Source organism: Crocuta crocuta, unplaced genomic scaffold, assembly GCF_008692635.1.
Source record: "Crocuta crocuta isolate KB4526 unplaced genomic scaffold, BGI_CrCroc_1.0 scaffold561, whole genome shotgun sequence".
Lineage (NCBI taxonomy): Eukaryota > Metazoa > Chordata > Mammalia > Carnivora > Hyaenidae > Crocuta > Crocuta crocuta.
Genome location: NW_027530529.1, coordinates 3,812,022 through 3,832,976, shown reverse-complemented (window position 1 = coordinate 3,832,976; position 20,955 = coordinate 3,812,022). Strand labels below are relative to the sequence as shown.

Genomic DNA, 20,955 nt, shown 5'->3' with positions numbered 1-20,955 from the left:
GAAGGGCTTGCGATTTTTTTTTCCCCCAAAAATCCTCTGTCTGGAGGGAAAGAAGCCAACCAGCTGGGTTGATTCAGAATTGGGGTTTCATTATACTGGATAGTGACTGAAACAGCATTGCATTGCATTAAATCTTATGACAAGATGCATAGGAAACAAATTTAAGGACCACTAGAGACTGGACAGCGGACTTCTAGGTTCCGGTTCCGGTTGGGTGGGTGAGAAGCCCGCTTGGAGCTTAAAAGTCGTTTTTCCTGTTGCCCACGCAACAGAAAAAAAGGCTGACCAAACCGAAACTCAGCAAGTCTTCATAGGTCCATCAGAGAAATCAGAGGGAAGACCGATTCCCCTCCTGAAAGAGAGACAGACCAATGCAGAGTTCACCCCAGAAACCTCCACGGGAACCTCGACCGGGTAAGAAGCCCTGAACTGTATCGCAGAATTGCTGGAGGCTCAGCCAGGACAGGTTTGAGAGTTAAAAAGTGCAAGGGGACCGAATCATGGGGGAACCCACACTCTAGTGAGTCTTACCTCCATATTCTCACAGTGTTGATCCCACCAAAGTCCAGTCCCCAGCCCCCACCCCACACGTTTCTGAGAAGGTAGGAGCTGGAACGCAGGTCTGGGGACTCAGTAGCCTTTTATTTCAAAATACGCCAGGAGTGCATTTTGCTTAAGGTGTCTTGCCCTCCAGGGAAACTTTTATCAGAGACTAACCCAGTGGGGTTTTACCAGTGCCTAGCTGACCTGGAAGCAGAGAAATTCCCCCTTGATGTAGCTTTCCTGGCTCACCTATGGGAGGTGGGGGNATCATGAGACTCTAAAGACTGAATGTCTATATAAGACTGACGGTCCAGAGACATGGACGAACTTAGTCGGAAAGCTGAACTTTTATAAATTTGTGACCAAAGAGAAGGATACTTGAATGTAAAATTTCAAAGGCACATCAGTGGTGTGGGTGCTGCTTCTCCAGAGCCTAGAATCTGTCAAAAAGGTCTGAAAGGCAAAGCAAATTTAGGAGGGGAATGGAAAAGGCGATCTGTAAAGGGTCCTGGGGAGTCTGAATGGCTTACTGGTCAAATAGAATACAGAAGTATTTAAAGGTAACACTGCCAACTAATGAAGCTTACCAAATGTCTATTAGTCTGCTCATAGTACATATTCGGAAGCTTTCCCACAGAATTATCATATTCATAAAGGTCATACCATATATTCAGACATCAGCACAGCTAAAATCAGAGATAAAATTGTTTTATAGGTAGTCCAGGTTTATGAGAAATCTCCAGGGTTTTATTGTCTTGGGGACCAGAATTAATCAGGTGATGCTGTTATTTGTGGTTTATCTCAGGGTGCAGAGTGCTGTTTTGTCTGTTTTGTTGCTGTTTTTTATCCTCTGTTGTATGTGAAGTAGTTCTGTTGGAAGCATGGCAAAGTGTCAGGTTTCTTTTTTTTTTAAATTTCTGTAAGTTTTCTTCTACCAAACTGACTAAAATTTATGGTAATTGTCAATTTTTACCCCACCCTAAGTATCCTAATGAACCTACAATTATCTGCATACTGCCTTACTCCCCTCAGATAAATAACAAGAAGCAACTGCACATGCCAGTGGCTCTATCCTTATATATCATAAAGGTTTGAAATTCAGCATTTCTGTGTGCCCCCCCCGCCAGAAATTGCCTCTTAAAATAAGTCCATTCTAATACTCTGAATATAACTAATGCTATTTTATAGTGACACTGTGAAGCACTTTGGAGATGTTGTTGTAGAAAATAACAAGAAAAACAACACTACCAAACAAAAATAAATAAATAAAAAATCACAAATCCATAGTTATTTGGTATATTTCTTATTCATTTATTTGAAAGAGGACCATTCCCTATTGTGGAAGTACATATATGGGTTTTGAGATAGTTATGCTACTTCTAAATTAGGCTTTTCTGTTACCAAAATTGTGTGTGTGTGTGTGTGTGTGTGTAATCATGTGTATTTTATATAACTTATGGAGGGCCCAGAACAACATGCAAACTCAGTAAATAATAGTTATTACAATATATGTAGTCTACTATGATATCTATAAAACAGAGGATGCTTAATATACTTCCTATAATGATGGAGAAGAGATTTTATGTAACATTGCTAAATTCAATTTATATTCATTATGGAATTAAAACCTAAATGATAATACAAATCAGAACTAAGGGTCAAGTGTAATACAGATTATGAGTATTTGCAATGGAAGAAATATAATCAGTGACAGTGATAGGGAACTGAAAGAAGAATAAAAGGTAAGAATATAAAAATAAGAAGTGACTGTTTTTCATATCTTCAGTCAAAGCTGGCAGTGACATAGAGAGGAGCTGATAATGGAGACAGCTGTAGATAAGCAAGAATAGAAGAGAGGGAAGGATGCAGGTGGGCAGTTCCACCTGTGGGTTATTAATGTAGGTGGGGATGCATGTGAAGGCAGGAATTAGACTTTCTACGTAGGACCAAAAAAGAGAAAAATTAAAGGCAGGAAAATTAAATAGATTCGGAAAAGACCCATTGGTGTGAGAAAGAGTAGTAAATACTCAATTAAAAAAAAAAAAAAAAGGTTGAAAGGTGCGGTGAAAGATTAGATATGGAAATGAGTCAGAATCATTCAATTCTTGAGAGAGGAGAAAGAGAATGTGCATGTAGGTAAAGCAGTCCTCTCCCTTCACTTTTGGTGCTCTCAGTAAATGTTTATCATGAGCAAACCATGATCATCTTTTAGCAGTAATAGCTTAGGTAATTCTTCTTACTTGGAGAGTGATTTATCTGCCCTACTGTAATTACCATTGGGGATAAGTTGAAAACCTATCCCCCCACTTCAGCTTCCTTAGAATTCATTCCCTTCCCTATACTATCATTATACTGGCTCTTACTTTAACCAAAATGATTGTGTATACATCAGATATTATTGAGCACCCTCCATGAGCCTGGCATTTTGTTGAGTTCTGGGGGTACACAAGTGCCCTCAAAGATTTTATAGTCCAATGATAGTACACTGAAATATCAGCAAATAAATGTAACGGACAATTGAATGTATGGTGGACACCTATTATATAAGAAGCCATAAAGGAAAGAATGATGAATTTTACGTGAAGATTGTCAAGCAAAGGCATTGTTAAGAAATAGGGATTAAACTAATGGAATGAATGGAGTACAAAACCATAGCAGTCATCACTAGCAAAGTTTAAGAGGTGTGCTGAGTGTACATGAATGTCTTTTCCAGCATTTTGAAGATCATTTGAGGGCAAGGTATAAAACACACATACACATATATATCTCCTAGAAATTGTTTCAACTATTTCCCTTGCCTTATGACAGCCCTTAGTTCATTGTCTTACACATAGTAGGCACTTCAACACTATTTGTTAGAAGAATGTATGAATGACAGCATAGCTTTGCCAGCTGCTGTGTATTGTAAAAATAAGAAATGCACTTTCTTCTAAGTGAACAGTGGCTGCCAAATTCTCCTTGCTGTATGTTTGTTAAGCTGCAGTAATAACTAGGAACTCCTGCCAGCACCAGAATATCATGTAAATCAATGCTCAAAAGCAATATTATTGTACACCATCTTGCTTCTTGGCTTTTATTTCAGGTCTCCTGAAGTCTGGATACAAATAGATCATTTATATTCCCACATTTATTTTTTATAGTTTTCATAATGAAAACTAGATCTCTACCATTGCTATATATGTACTAGGTTTTTATAAGCAAGACTATGTAGAAGATGAGTTGCTCCAAGTTGTAATGCAAATTTCTTGGTGCACTAAAAAGGCATTTATTTCCCCCCATGCACATGCTTTATTTGCATTTTAAGACTCCAAAACTCTGTTAACCATTGTTCTCTTAACTTAGTAATTTTCTCATCTTGGAGTTTTGGGGGGACAAAGTAGAAACACTTATTTATTTAGTGTTATTAATATTTATAATAACTTTTTATGGGAAACCATGCAATAAATAGTATTGCTGCAAGAGTTACAAAAAGTTATATATATCTATACACATATATACATACACACACACATATTATATATATATATATATATATGGAGCAGAGGAACCAAGGAACATCCAGAATCCCACTCCTCTATAAACCAACTGTTTTCATTTACAATGCTTATTTTTAGACTTCTAATGCACTCATTTGTGAAGAACAACTGTGGAATTAATTTTATGTGAGCATAACAGTCAGTTTTATCTTTTCTATAATAAAACTATCTTCTTGGGAATTAGAGATTTGAGCTCAGATGGTTCCCAAGGTTCGTCTGCAGTGAATTTCCTTTCTCCCAAGTCTCAGGCAGCTCTTAAAGACCTAGTCGCTAGGACAATATGCATTAGCCAACGACCTTGGATACCTCAGTAACATGTTACCTTTTGAGGGCAACCAAGTAGAAACAGGGTTTGTTGAAATGAAGAGAGAAGGGAGATTACTGGTTAAGAGAGAAGGTACTGCAGGTGTCCCTGCCTGGATTGATTCTAGAACTTACACCTACACATTGTAAGGTTTGGGCAAGTACTTGCCTTTTTAGTTCTTTTTTTTTTTTTTTCCTGTCTGTAAAATAGTTACAGTTATAACAGTTATAGGATTGAGGAGTAGTAAATGACTGTGTAAGTTGCTAGTGATATAATAAATACTAAAAAAATGCTAGCTCATTTTTCCTCTCTAAATCTATGCCATATTCATGGTCATGCTAAGTTATATGGGAAGAAAAATATCAGCCAAATATGTAGTATTATATGGACACATAAAATGTGAATCTGGAGGAGTTGATCATTTAATGGATCCTCAGGTAAGAATGGATTCCTTTTGGTTGCAACTTGATTTCACATAGCCATAAACAGTTCCATTTGGTCTGAGGTATGTTGAAGTCTGGTAGAACCTATTTCTATGTGCATGTCTTAAATTATTATGTAGTTCTCTCTTCATAGTATCAGGAAAGTAAGCCTGCCTTAGAGGAATAAGTACTTGGGTTCAAGTCCCAACCCTCATCTCACCAGCTCAGTGACAGAAATGTGGTTCCCCCTCTCTGAACCTTATGTTAATAAAGTAATATGAATTACCCTAGATAATTTATGAGGTTCTTGGAAGCTCTAAATTTTTCTGTTGATTACCCCAGGAATATGAACTGAGTCAAAAGAAACCAAATGGGAGCTAAATATGAATGCTACTGTGTTTCTTTGAATCTTTAATATATCATCATTAATACTGGGTAGGTATTAAAATATTTTGATAAATAACATTTTCTGATTCTGAAATTTCCTTATTTTTATATTCATTCATTCTTTCAATAAGAATATACTAAATTTCTTATATAGATCGGTGTACTGAGTTCTAGGAATGTAGACATAAGGTTAGGATTCCTGATCTTTAAAATATAGAGGACATACATAAGTAAACAAGTAATTGGAATACAGTATTTTACTTAATATAACAATATGGTATAAAGTCATATGGTATACAGCTCTATATAATGTGTGCAAAAAAGGATTGTAGATACACAGAGGCAGAAGTGTTTAATGGGATGGTAAAACAGAAAATGATTGAGCTTTGAAGTCAGGCAGAATTTTTTTTCAGCCATTTCTATATAGTATGTGACTTCGGTCATTTTGTTTAACTCCTCTGAAACTCAGTTTTCTAATCTGCAATATGGTGACGATAACACCTGCTTCAGAGTGTTGTTATGATCAGATATCTAGCCTGTGCCTCTACTCTTAGCCCAGTACACAGTAGGAGTTCATTTAAGTATTCGCTTAAGTATTCTTTAAGAGTTCACTTAAGTACTCTTTTCTTTATTGACTTCTCAGAGAAGGGGATATTTGATCTGAGTCTTGATGGAAGAGTGAGAGTTTACTTGGTAGATAGAGTGAAATGCATGCATGGAATGTGTAAGAAGTATAACAATTAACATACACAAAGACATATTTTCATCCTAGATAGTGGTTCCCTTTTACTGGAAAGCTTTCATGAAAGGTTTGATAGAAGAGTTCGCGAAGACAACTTGCTCTCAGATAGGCAAGGGTTTTGCCTATCATGCTCTCTTGTAGGCCGGCATTGAAAGATGATTAGTATTCCTCTTAAATACTTGTTTTTAAGATTAATTTGGTATCAATGTGGTGGCTGGATTAGAGGCTGGGACAAGGGGGGAGGGTAAGAAGTTGTTACTACCTCTGTCAGTAGTTTGTGTGTGAGTGCGTGCGTGTGTGTGTGTGTGTGTGTGTGTTGGGGAGAATAAATATAGAAATAATATGGATGAAGTCAAGAAAAGAAAAATAAACATTAACAAGGTGATATCTTCAGAAGGATGGAGTTTGGGATATGAGGGCAGGGTTGGAGTTCAGAAGCCTATTGTCAGGATTTAGAAGAAGCTTAGGGATATAATTTTGATGTAGCAAAAACTGACAGATCCGTGCCTTTGTTTATATTTTAAAATAATAACTTGGGATAAAAGAGAGGAAATCAAACAATATGCTTTAAAGTAGAAGACTTGGTTTAGTGAATAAGATGCAGAGAGGACCAAGTTAGCGTTCTTGGTGATGAGCTATCACTTAATCATTTACAAATACACTTTTACATTTCAAAGTTAAGCATTAAACATGAGAAAATTCCATTTTCATGAAAGTCTCTCTTCTTGTTTGAAAAGACTTTTCTTAGGAAAGTGTTTCTGAAAATGAGTTTTGAGGAACAGCTTTTCCTTGGGTTGAACATGAGTATTCTTAACAGAAGAAACAAAAAGATGCTCTTTATCAAAGTTTGAGGATCATTAGATCTCTTTTGTACAGTCTTCTGTGAGCTGTAGTATAGCATTCTGCAATATGAATCACCAAAACAGACAGTATTTTTCAAGTGTGTGTAACAATAGATTATATCCTCTTCTCACCTACCCCCAACAGTGTAGGTCTTATATTTAAGCTACAGACTTTAGGAAATGCTATATTGCTGAGGTTTTTTTTTCCCCCCAGTTTGTATATGATGATTAAAAAAAAAAAAGAAAGAAAGGTTTATGACAATAAGTATCTTATTCCCAACTTTGGACTCAGAGACAGACTTTTGTTTCAGTTTTTAATTATTATGCTGACTTTTTCTGAAACTATAGATAATATATCTTATTAGCTTAATTTATCAACTTTAAATAGCATCTGTTCAGTCTCCAATATGAAGATACGTTTTCAGCTCACATGCTTGATTCCTATTCTCTCCCTGGACTAATAACAATGTATATTTATATTACTCTTTTACCTTTTCTGTCGATTGCTATTATAATCTAATAAATTTATCTCCTTATCTTATTCTATTGATTTATGATATTATCTCAATATTATTGTCGTTCTGCTTTCTGAGAATTGTCATCTGACAGCTCCATTTTTACATTTGCATGATCAAAATTCTTAGTATTTGTCTCTTACAGTCACACTCAAATCTTTGTGGCTTTGTGCATAGTTTAAATCTAAAAGCTGAAGACTGATCAAAAGCATTTGTATTATAATGACTGGCTGCCTATTGTCCAGTGTTGGACCAAAAATGAATTTCCTTTTCTGTGAATCCAGTGTTAAAACCTTGGGCCACTTAAAGGAGAATGCTCCTAGATATATATTCAAATTAATTATTTTCATGCATCCTGTCCTTTGTCTAAGATCTAGCAATATTTAAATTATTACATATTTGGTTCATTATTTGGTTCATTATATTCTTGCATAGTGATTGTGGTTTTTTCTCTTTTTTGAGTTTCTAATTGCTTTTCTTTTTTTGTTTTTTTTGTGTGTCATTTATTTATTTTTTTTTTATTTTAGATGTTCTTATTTATTTTTGAGAGAGAGAGAGAGCGAGAGAGCAAGAGAGAGCCACAAGTGAGGGAAGGGTAGAGAGACAGGGAGGCAGAGGATCCAAAGCTGTGTGGACATGAGAGAGCCCGATGCAGGGCTCAAACTCATGAAATGTGAGATCATGACCTGAGCCATAGTTGAGCACTTCATGGACTGAGCTACCTAGGTGCCCTATGTCATTTATTTTTTAAAATTCCTATTTCCCTTAAGTTCTCAATCATATATTCTACTCTGTCAAGTGACTCTGCTACCTTTATGCCCACCCACCTTTTCCCTGGACTTTCTCTGTTGGAACCTTTTATAATCCAGTATCAATCTGGACTAGTCCTTTTTATAATTGCTACCCAGGCTTAACCCCAAGATGTCCTTGCACTACTCTAAGACTAGCTTCACCTTTTCCCAGATTCCACTTTTTATTTACTCTTCTTGTTATGATATCGTTAATAGAGTATATCCTAAAGTAGCTTTTCAAAAAATTATATGAATAGTTTCCTGAATATTTTGTGTTTAACAATACCTTGATTTGTCATCATGCTTTATTGATAGTTTAGCCATATTTCATACACTAGGTAAAAATCATTTTCCCTAAAAATGGTATTACCCCCCTTGTTTTCTAGCTTCTAATACTGCTAAATAGAAGCTGATACCAGGTTGTTCATTCCTTTAAATGCCACTTTTTTCCTTCTCTCTGGAAACATTAGTATCTGTGTTCTGAAATTCACAAGGATGCAATTAATTTATTTTTTCCATTTTTAAAAAATTATCTCTGTGTAGGATATTAATGATTCTGTTAGTCTGATGACTTATACCTTTCTTTAGCCACAAAGGAATACTTTTCCTTGTTTGTTTAATGATTTTTCTTCTGTGTTTTACTATTCTTTCAAGGAATCCTACTGGTGCCTATCCGATCTTGATTTGAGTTTCATTGTCTTTTACCTTTCTTCTTATTTTATGTCTATCTAGTTTTATTGCTATTATAATATATTCTGTGAGATTTTGTCATCTTTATGTTGTAGACTCCCCTATTGATATTTTCAAAATGTAATGACCCTAACTTTAAACTATAAGAGTAATTTCTTGTACTTGGCCTTTTTTCTCTAATCACATCAGTCCTCACTTTATGGATAGAATATCTTCTCAAATCCTTTTGGATATATGAATTAGAGGGTTCTTAAGTTCTTTTATAGTCTTGAATTATCTCTTCTCTCAGGGTAAATATTTCTGTTTTTGATTTTTTGGGTCATTTTTCTATGGTACTAAATCTCATAAACATAGTGATTTGTGGTACTTCACTCACATTTAATTTTCTGGGTCTCTCTTGCTGTTAGATGGTTAAAGCTATTTTCTGGCTACATTGATCCTCTAAGAGTCAGTTTCTTTATGATTTCCAAAGAGGCATTTTAAAAACGAAGGGCTCATTGTTTAGGGAAATAGAAAAAGGTTAGTCAGCTAGAAATCCTGAAAGAAGAATTCATAGATCCTTTCTGGTTTTCCAGCTTTAGGACTCACTCTTTTGAAAGAGTATTATTATGGCCAAAATACTTGGAAGCATTCTGTGGGCTTGTAGCTCTGCCAACTGATCTCGAGAAGTTGTGTTTAAATAGGAGATAAAAGTAATTGAAAACATTGATGAAGAATAACATGAAATTACTAATTGTATAACTCATGTGCATCTACACTGGTGAAGTGATGCAAATGGAGTTAACAGTTTGGTTATGGAAAAAAAAATCACATGGAAACAAGTTGGGATAGTCGAATGGGTTTCTTTTGCATCCATAACATCTTATAAATAGTGCTATTATTGCTCTCACACTTTGATATTATAATTATTTATTTAATTATCTGTATCCACTGTGTCCTGAACTATCAATATCTTGATACACTGTATGGTAGCCGTTCTTCAATCACTAGTGTTTATCACACTTCAGAGCATGCGTCAGATACTTCTTGCTTGTGGATTCAGTTTGACTGATTGAATTAGCTGTTGAATGAATGAAGACTCGAGTTTCTCACTTTGTCTGGAAACTTCACCTATCAGTTTCCTCATTATAATATAAGGATAATTTGCATCCATATTTATTTTTTCAGAGGTCTCAAAAAACTTAAATAATATAAGAAATACCAGTGCAGTATAAAAACCTGTGCTATATATACATGACAACTAATACCATTATCATTTTCCTCATCATAATCTCATCATCACCTCTTTTATCCTTTTAAATCAAACAAGGACTTGTTTCTGTGTATTCAGATGTACCTGTTTGATAATAATTTCCAGGTTTACCTGACTGATACAGGTGTTTTTATTTTTTAACTTTTAATCACTTATACAGAAAATGTTTGTTAGGATTTTTGAAGAAAATATAAACTTACTGGAATAAAACTCTCGTCTTCGCAGAAACTATGTGACTTTAATACAAATGCTACATTCAGAAAATTTTATGCATAGTAATATGATTAACATAAAATAAAAATTTGTATACTTTTTTTTTATGTTCCAAGCTATTTACATCCAAATTTATACATTTCATTATTGTCATTGCTCTATAATACAGTTAAGGTATATGCTATTTCAATGTAAGCAATGAGGAAATTGAAAACATGAAAGGGTGATTTTGTCCAAGGTCAGAGTTAATCAGTAACAGAAATAATAACAGAATTCAAATATACAATCCTCTAATTTAGTATTTATTTTATTATATTCTATTAACATGCATTCAAGCTTAAGCTTAATATCCTTTGTTATTATCATTTTTAGTGATAAAATGCCTTTTTTTTATAATGGGAGAGGCAGAATACAGAGGAAATCAAATGCACTTGGCATCATTCATCTTATTCACCAGCTGTTCTTAGCTCTAATTTATAAAATGGTGTTAAGTGGACCCCCAAATAATGAGGCTTTAATGACAGAATGGAATCACTAATTCTTTTTCCTCAGCCAATTTTTCCTTGGCCAATGAACTAATTATTGAAGAGAACTTAGTTATATTTTCCCCAGTTCACTTTTAGACAATAATCAAAGAAACAGGAAGAAACGTGATAGTGTCTGGGGACAGTTATTGCAACTATTTTGCTTGCAGCTTAAAAGACATTAAAAAAAAAAAAAAAGCAAACTGGTGGGAAATGGGTGTTACTTTCCACATACAGAGCATTGTCTGACTCATATGGCCAAAGAGCAAAGTCATTTATGGGGAATCATTGTCTCCACCAAGATCATTAAAGAAAATAAATGCTTCCAGACCAGATGGAAATGTTAGAGAGTCGGACCTAAATTAGGGAAACCATTGGCCACATGTGAATCCCAAGCTATATACATAAGCCTGATCTGATTAACTGTTTTGAAAATTGCCTTTACAGTGAAATTTAGAGCCCACAAGAAAAAAAGGATGGCTTTCATAGGGTACTAAGTTGGCTCTCAGGGCAGAAATTTGAGAGTTGTGTTAGACCACCCAACTCAACCAGCTCTCTCTCTTTATTTAAAGAATAATAATTACCTTTGTTGAAAGATTTTTATGTTTTAGGAAGTAATAGATCCTTTGTGTGTATTGTATAAAATCCTAATGACAGTCTTAGAAGATGTGATGAGGAAGCTGAGTCCTATGAGTAATAATAATGGTGTTGATCATGAAAAAACTATTGTTTTTTGAAAGGTTATTAAGTAGTGACCACATTTTCTTGACCCTCAAAACAATCTTTTGCTATAAATGCTATTCTTTTTGCCCACATTCACATGTAAGAAAACTGAAGCCAAAAAGATTAAGTAACTAGGCCAATGTTATACTTGTCAAGAACCCAGAATTTGAACCCAGGCAATCTTGTTCTAGAGCCTGTGTTTCTAATCACATTGCTAGACTGACAAGAACTGGGGGGTATGGGCTGTTTTGTTCATCACATAGCAGAAACTTAGTAATAACTTGTATAAATAAATAAAGAAAGAAACTGAGGTTTAATTAGAGAGGAAGGAAGGACGGAAGGAAGGAAGGAAGGAAGGAAGACTTGCCAAAGGTTGCTCTGTGTCTCAGCGCAAGCTTGTTTCACGCCCCCCCTCCTCCCACCAAGTATATCGCAAAGCCAAATCTAGGTTTGGCCTTATTGATCAGCCTATGAGCATTCTGAATGGTGACAGTAAAGATGATCTGTATAACATGGAGCATGATCGAGGTCTAGGAAGGAAAGGATTCACGTAAGTCTTTCTTGGGATGTTAGGCTTATAGATACGCAGGGTGAGCCCTGGAAGCCAAATTGCATCTTCCCAGGTGGAAAACATACATGTCATACTCTTCACTGCATTTACTTTATTTTATTTTATTTTTTTGATTTATTTGTTATTCCAAAGCTTTGGTGAAATGAAATCTATGTTACATTTTAATTGAAAGAACTTCAAATTCACAGAAAAGTTGCAAGAATAAGAAGAGTACAAAGAGCACATAATACCTTTTATCTAGAGAACCTATTGTTAACATTTTATTTGCTGTACAACTTGTGGATTCTCTCTCTTTTACATTCATGTACTATCTATTCATCTACCTATCCATCTATTTATAAATATGTTTTGTATTGGTTTTGGTGTCTCAATCATCTGAGAATAAATTGCATATGTCATAGCCCTTTAATTCAAAATACTTCGATGTGTATTCTGAAATCTGGGATATCTTCTTATGTAATCTAAACAGTTATCACTTGGATTAAATATGATACAACTGTTTCCTTGTATATTACCCATATTTCACTGTTAATTGATTAAACCAATAATTTTCTTTATGACATTTTCTACTTCTAGCTTAGGATCAAGTTGAAGATTAATACTGTACTTAAAATATCATGCATCTCTACTCTTCTTTAATTGGAAGATTTCTATGACTTTTTTTGGTATGTTATTGATTTTCTTAAAATAGGGTTTCCTTCTTTTAAAAATAGGCTCTTGGGGTGCCTGGGTGGCTTAGTCGGTTAAGCGTCCAACTTTCGCTTAGGTCATGGTCTCGCGGTTCGTGGGTTCGAGCCCAGCTCGGAGCCTGGAGCCTGTTTCAGTCTGTGACTCCCTCTCTCTCTGACCCTCCCCTGCTCACGCTGTCTCTCTCTCTCTCCTAGAAATAAACAAAACAAAACAAAACAAAACAAAAACATTTAAAAAAAAGTGTCAAAAAATAAAAATAGGCTCTTCTTCCCCTTCTTCTCTTCCTCCTCCTTCTTCTGCTTTCTTTTTCTTCTTCTTTCTCCTCCTCTTCCTCCCTCTCTTCTTTTCTCCTCTTCCCCCCTTCCTTCTTCTGTTTCCTCATGATTAGATTCAGGTTATACGTTTCTAGCTGGAATACAAGATAGGTAATATTGGGAATCTCTCAAGAATATCACTTCTGGAGGTATATCCATCTGCCGTATTGATCAATCCATCAAGACATTGTTTTCTTTCCTCGTGGTGTAGTTCTTATTTTTTCCACCTTTATTTCCAGTAATTAGTCTGTGCAGTATGCTTTAAGACCATGGTGTGAATAGCCTACTCTCTGATTCAAATTTCTCTCTGTATTTAGCACTAATTAATGATTCTTGCCTGGCTCAATAGTTACTGTGGTTGCTGTAATGAAATGATTCTCTCACTCTGGCCAGGAAACCACAAGATCTAGTTTGTGCTACATAGCATACATAACACAGGGCCAGCTGTGTTAGTCTGGGTCTCGTAGAAGCAGATGCCGCAATGAGATTATACTTGCAAAGATTGTGTTAAGGCAAATGATTATGACTAGAAATAGGGAAGGGGCTGGAGAAAGCTGGAAGTGCCACAGACTGATAAGCACGCGTGAGCTGGAGTGAAGGAAAGAGGAGGAGTGAGACTGGGTGAAAGTGTCTCAGACTCAGTGCAGCTAAAGTAGCTTCAGCAGATACATTGAGGATGCATGAGCAAAAGGAAGCCATCAGATGGGACTCAAGCCTCTCAGAAATAGACCTGCTTTGGTAGCCCAGCTGTACTCAGTCATTGGCTGGGAACAGCACATGTGTTGTGAGGCAGTTATACTCCAAGCTCCCTGTAGTAGGAAGTCTTAGGGGCACATTTCACTTACTGCCTCAAGAGCACTTAACTTTTCTGAACCTCATGTTCCCACCATCAAGTGCAACCACAGTGCCTTTTTTTCCTCGTGGATAAGTTTGAGAAATAAAATCATGTAGATGAAAGCACTTTATAAAAGTCAAAACTCTATGCCTATCTAACAGGATTTGTGTTACTATCACTGTTATTAGAAGTGTCACAAACACTCAGTTTATGTTAGGAACTGGGAATAATGAAATCTCCACAGTGTAGTGTCTACATTTGGTCATTTAGTTGTACATAGGTTAATGGGAATACTTTTTACTGAACTTATCTCTGAGAAGTTTTTGCCTATTTCTTTCAAGGTTATTTGCCCTAGAATATCAGCATTGAGGAAGAAAATACTCCTTCACAGTGCAAGAATGAAAGAATACATATAATTATGCTTTAGAAGCAGCTTGCAGATAAATACTATTATGCCTTATAACTGTCTTATCAAATTTAAAATATTTCAAAGGAAACTAGTTAAGAATCTGTATGCGCTTCACATATAAACAGAAAGATAAAACCTCTTTTTTAACAGAGGTTAAAGTATGTACTGGGATACTATCTTCTTCAGGTGCTGTGGTAAAATGAGAGGAAGTGCAGGCTTTGTTGCTGAAGGTTCACAGATCTTAGTTTATTTTACTGTTTACACTTCCCTTTCCACATATCTGAAATGAAAATGATAATATATATGTACTCTATGATTGATGTAAGCAGTAGATATAACATACTTAAAGTGCCCAACTCAGTCCCTGGCAGATACTAGATACAATAAATGGTGGTCATCATTACTCAATCAAGAAGTGTCTCTGAAGGTCCTATTATCTACTAATCTCTGTAATAGATGCTGAGGCATACAATGCTAAATAGAGAGAAAGCCACCCCTGCCTTCCATTACCCTCTCCTGGGTTGGGAGCGGGGGGTGGGTAAAATGAAATGGAACAATGCCTACAGTGCAAAAAAGACCTTGACAGGGTAAAAATAACATGCTATGGAAATATATAGAAGAGTCATTGAACACAGAATTTGGAAATCAGAGAAGTCTCACTGAGGAAAAGATTGATGTTCAAAGAGAGTTCTAAGCACAGTAGATAGAATTCAATCCACTAAACGGGGAAGGTAAGAACAGAGGAGAATCCTCAGCAGAAGAATCAGCATGTGCAGAGTCCTGTAGGCAAGAACAAGAATAGTGTGTTCAGGAAACGGGGACGAAATCGTAGTGGGGCTAGGAGGTTGTAAAGTAGTGGAGGAAACAAAAATTTGTGAGGTGAGAAGGACCTGGAAACTAGTATTAAGGAATGTATAGCACTGGCTCACATTTAAATCCTGACACAGAGGTGATGCTAAGTGATTGAGGAGGAGTTATTTTTATCACACCATGTTCTTTTTTTGTTTGTTTTTGTTTTGTTTTTGGGTTGTTTTTTTTTTCTTTTTTGAGATAGCCACCATGTTTTTACCAAGATACTCAGAAGCATTCTGGTTTCTCCCTGAAAGGTAATATCGCATATGAAATTCTCCAAGTGGCATGAACATCACAGGATCTCTAAAGTTAGAATTATAATATGAGATTAGTATTTACTGCCAAAGAATTGAATGGATTCTCTAAAGAGTTTTAGTTTTCTCATAGGGGTGTCAATATGATTTCCTTGTTAATTAAGAGTGTCTGAAAAGAGTCCAAGATCCTGAAGATCCTGTTTAGTCAACCCAGATAGAGCCTACATGATCAGAGATTGGAGCATGCAGAAACACACACATGAACTCTTTCCAAAGCAGTTGTTTGAAGTGGCCTGGAAAAAAAAAAAAAAAAAAAAATCCACAGGCTGCAACTTTGATCAAAGAAAAATTAGGGATAATCCCCAAGTCAAACTGAATTCTCTGTGGGTATTTGTGGTAATTTAACTGAAAACTGTATAATATCAAATCCCCATGACATATGTTTGAGGTTTCAAAAGACATGAATAATCGAGGAAGATGGAAATTTATGAAGATATTTATTGACAGGGCTTATTTCACTTTTCCAAGGCCAGAGAGATGAAAAGGTTTTCTCTGCTTTTCTTTGAATACTTGATCCACTCCAAAGAGGACAGCTGGATAATCCCCACAGACAGGAAGAATTACTGACTCACCAAAAACGCATAGACATGGGGACATCAATATGGTTCTCATTGCTAGCTGTGTGAATAATTAGTGTATCTGGTCATCACTTTCCATTTTTAAAATACACCAGTCTTTTGTATTAATTGATTCCCCATGTTCCATCTTCCTTGAGCCACATCTATATCAATGAAGGGACTATAGAAAGGTAAGATGTGTGTCATATAATACTAAACATCAAATGAGAACTTTAAAAGCCAGTCAGTTGCCTATATGTTGAGCCATTCTCTTCAGGCATATGTTTGCAGTTAGCTAAACAGAGCCAGATCTGGCCATGGCTCGCAGTGGGAGTGACAGCTGTGTCCAGCGAAGTACTACTCAACAATGAAATAAAGTGCCAAGTAGAAAGAAAGGCAACGGCAGTCCAATATTGGGGCCACTCAGCAGATCGACAGCAGTGGCTTGCAACCAGAAATAAACCCGGGCCAGGACTCATTTGGACAGGGCTTTGCTTGGGTGACATCTAGCCAGACCTGAGGGTGGACGTCAGCTTTGCCCCTTACCAGTTGGATAGCTTTGTGCCAGCTGGCACCTTAATGTTTTTAAGCTGTGGTGGCCTCATCTTTGGAATGGGAGAATGATACCTAATTTCAAATTTATTGGGGGATTCAGTAAGAAGACCCATAAAATACCTAGTGTACTGGCTCTTAGTACCTATAATAACCTATTATTGTTCTTTTAATGTTATTTTAATAATATTAATTATGGCAGAACATCATAATCATCATCTCTTGATGTGTCTTCCTTTTGTGGGTGATAGATGAATTTACTTAGTGCAGCTAATATGCCTTAAAATTACCTAAATGTTTAGCCCAAACCATAATGTAAACAGTCCCAGGTAGGAGATATATATATATTCCAAGGATATAAGGATCAAGTAAGGTGGATAATAAACTAAAGTTCAATAAAATATAGGTATGTAAATGTCACTTAGGATATCATAGAAAATGGAGTAATTAACTCACTTTAATGAGAGAATAAAAGGAGACCCAACTGAAGTGATGAAATTTGAACTCATGGTGGATATCAGTAGCCTTATAATTGTATGTTTGATATACTTTTAAAATTATACTTTTTTTTTTCTGGTGTCATTTCAAACACAGCTAAACATGAAAAGTCTTAGAGTTATTACTTAAATAAGGTCTTTCCCTAATGGTCTGAAAACAAAGGAAAAAATAGATGGTGTTCCTGCTGGATTTTTTCCTTTAAAAAAAAATCCTCTTTTAGTTGTATTAAAAAGAATGGATTTGGGAAGACTGATCTTTTATTTTCATTATTTGCCATCACTAGATCTAAATTTACCTGATTTTTTAACAATTTTTTTTAAGTTTGTTTGTTTATTTATCTATTTAGAGAGGTGCCTGTTCAGGTGGATGAAGGACAGAGGGAGAGAGAGAATGCCCGTGCCAAAGCAGCCTCCACACTGTCATTTCAGAACCTGATGCGGGGCTCTATCCTAAGAATCATGAGATCATGACCTGAGATGAAATCAAGAGTCAGACACTTAACTGACTGAGCCACCCAGGCATCCCTAAATTAATATTATCAGTTTACTTTATTCATTATACAAACCACATGTGGTCATTACTAAAGTTTTAAGGAAAAGAGTCTAATAATGCAGACAAAAGATTATTTAATAGGAATAGTCTATAAAGTTATGGAATTAAATACTTAGGGAACTGAATTTTTTTTATTTTTTTATTTTTCAAAAATTTTTATAGTTTATTTATTTTTGAGACAGAGAGAAACAGAGCATGAACAAGGAGGGTGGGAGGCAGAGAGAGAGGGAGACACAGAGTCTGATGCAGGGCTCGAACCCATAAACTGCAAGATCATGACCTGAGCCGAAGCCAGATGCTCAACTGACTGAGCTACCCAGGCGCCCCGGGAACTGAAAACTTTTAATGACAGGGCTGCCTCATTAAAAATGCATGGTTTGTTTCTCATTGTATGAGGACATTTCCCTAAATTATAATGCTAATTTAGCCCTGTACTATAGTTATTCTACTCTATAAATATATTATTAGTTTGACTGACTTGGTTGATTTGTCTTTGCATAGTAGATTGCATATAAGTTTCACGATAAATTCTTCCCATGGAATAATTAGAATAATAAGGCAGAAATGTCCAAGATACAGGAGAAATATTGGGAACTAATTTCCTGTAAGGGCTACCAATACAACTTAAACACTTGTGGAATTTCTGCAATGTCTATAGCAACAAGAGTGCATTATCACTGCACTTTGTAACTAGAAAGATCAAGGAAAGCTCCCTGTATCCAATTATCTTAGCTGTCATATTAGCAAGTATTTATTGAATGCCTAAATTATAATCAATTTTCTGAAAACTATGAATATAAATGCATAAGGAATGCATTTTTCTTCTTCAAGATGTTTTAAATTTAAATAGAAATGAATATCTTCTCTCTAGGCATTGGTAGTAAACAGAGAACAGTATGCAATATGGTATTAGAGTTTTATGTTGAAGGCGATACTGATTTGTGACACACTATTGTATAGTACAGTAGGTAGGGCTGACTTTAGAAAGGACTTTAGAGATGGTATAGGATGTAGACAGGTATGCACAGGGGAGTAGGACTCTCCAGGTGGTGAATAGAAAAAATTGTTAAGAAATAATAGAACAAGATACCAATATTATAGGGGGAGTTCATTATATATCAAGAGTTTCATTTTAGGGAGTGTTGAATAAAGGTTCAGTCATTATGGCCTACTTTAAACTCCACCAATGATGGCTTGTTCAAAGAAGGTCATTCATATGATCAATTAGTCTATATGATTTATAGCTTCTTCACATTAGTGTCTGTGGAGATACCCTTATTTCTGCTCTTACATAACCCCAACCATATTATGGTAACATAATGGACATTGAACAAAAATTCATACAACAGGGTAGAAATGGTAATGCTTGCCTATAAGTTGTCTACAAAGTCAAGAATGTAAAATTTTATTAAGCTAAATAGTTCATTTTTCTCAAAAGATACATTCATTTCTGGAGGGAGAGAATTCTTTGGTAGGTTTTGACTCTCAGAGGTTTTATGTTTTATTGGAAGCATTTAACTATATTTTAGCAAGGTAAACATAAAAGAAGGTTAAAAGGAGTAGTCTTTTAGATAGCTAGGTAGCTAGTGTTTGACAGTATAAATCGAATCTGTCCCTTATCTTATAAAGACAGAAGACACGGAGAATGAGTAAAGAAAATTGGACTTCTAAAATGATAAAATATTCAATAACTCTACTGGAACGGAATCTTGTTTTTCATAACTTGATTTCTAACCAAATTTATGTTATGTGGAAACAAAACAACAACAACAACAACAACAACAACAGAAAACTCACTGCCTAGAAAACACTTCAGTCTCCTATTTTCTTTTAAAATGTAACAAAAGCAATGCCAGTATAATAACTGGAAACATTAATTGGGTTTCTACAATATACCTACTTTGTTCTAAGTGCTTTGCATGTTACCTTACTTATCTTTACAATGACCCTGTGTTACACATAGTGAAAAGGAGGCTGAGAAAGATCAGCAAATGCCAAAGCTTCTCTGATTGGAAAGCTCATGCTCATTCCTTCTGTCAGTATTTGAAAACCTTTAATTATTTGTTTATAATCGATGATTTTTATGATATCTGCATATCATGTGAAATATTTTTATTGTGGTAAATATGCATAACATAGAATTTACTATTTTAAACTTTTTAAAAAGTATTTTAAGTGGCATTAAGTATCTTCACTTTGTTGTGTAACCATTACCACCATCCATCTCCAGAGCTTTTTCATCATTCCTAACTGAAACTTGATATCCATTAAACACTAATTCCTCATTAGCCTCTACCCCAGCCCCTGTTAACCACTATTCAACTTTCTATCTTTATGAATGTGACTGATCTAGATATCTCATATAAGTGGAATCATACAATTTGTCCTTTTGAGTCAGGCTTATTTCACTTAGCACAATGTTTTCAAGGTTCATACATGTTATAATATGTTTCCAAATTTCAGTGCCCCCCTCATTTCATTAAGGTATAATATGCAATGACAAGTGGGATACATTTAAATTGTACAGACTGATGACCTGTTACAGGTATGTGTGTGTGTGTGTTTGTGTGTGTGTGTGTGTATNTATTCAACAAAGGCTTAATAACATCTCATTGTATATATACCTCATTTTGTTTATCCATTCATCTGTTGATGAACATTTGGAATTGCTACTACTCTTTGGCTCTTGTAAATAAGGTTGATATGAACATGATTGCACAAATATCTGTTCAAGTCCCCAATTTCAGTACTTTAGGATATATGCCCAGAAGTGGAATTGTTGGTTCGTTCTTATGACAGATTGAACTATTATCCGCTTAATGCATTTCTACAAATCATCTCATTTTATCTTTTATTTTCATTTTAAAATAAGTAGATTATTTTTAAAGGAAACCTTATTATTCCTGAGATAGTCAGGATAAACTTAGTTATGCTGCAATAATAAATTCTCACAGTGCGATTTTATATCTTTGCTCATTTTAGATATCTCATTGTGATCATGGGAAGGAGGGTATTTCTGCTCTATACAGGTCACTCAAGGACCCAGGCTGGCAGCGGCTCCGCTGTTCTTAGCAGAACAAGAACAGTCTACTGAATAAGAATTGTCTTTGTTCTAGTTTCCTCAAAGTAAACAAACAGGACAGTACTTTTAAAGAATGATAAAGGATGAAAAGAACTAGAGTTGAAATAAGATTCAGAAGAAGAAAGTGGTTCATCTGCTTATCAATTTACACAAATCAAATATTTATTGGTTATTAAGTGTTGCTGTAGACACTGAGGATACAGTAGTGAACAAGATAGAAATGGGCCATATCATCAGAGAATTTA

At 35.4% G+C, this 20,955-nt stretch overlaps 1 long non-coding RNA gene across 2 annotated transcripts in view; it reads left to right on the top strand.

Moving 5' to 3' along the window:
• Positions 1–231: 231 nt before the first annotated feature.
• Positions 232–20,955, top strand: part of LOC144234285 (uncharacterized) — an 882,104-nt gene continuing 861,380 nt past the window's right edge. For both annotated transcript variants that reach the window (XR_013335914.1, XR_013335913.1), the window contains exon 1: positions 232–414. This is a non-coding gene — a long non-coding RNA (uncharacterized LOC144234285). The remainder of the gene's footprint in view (positions 415–20,955) is intronic.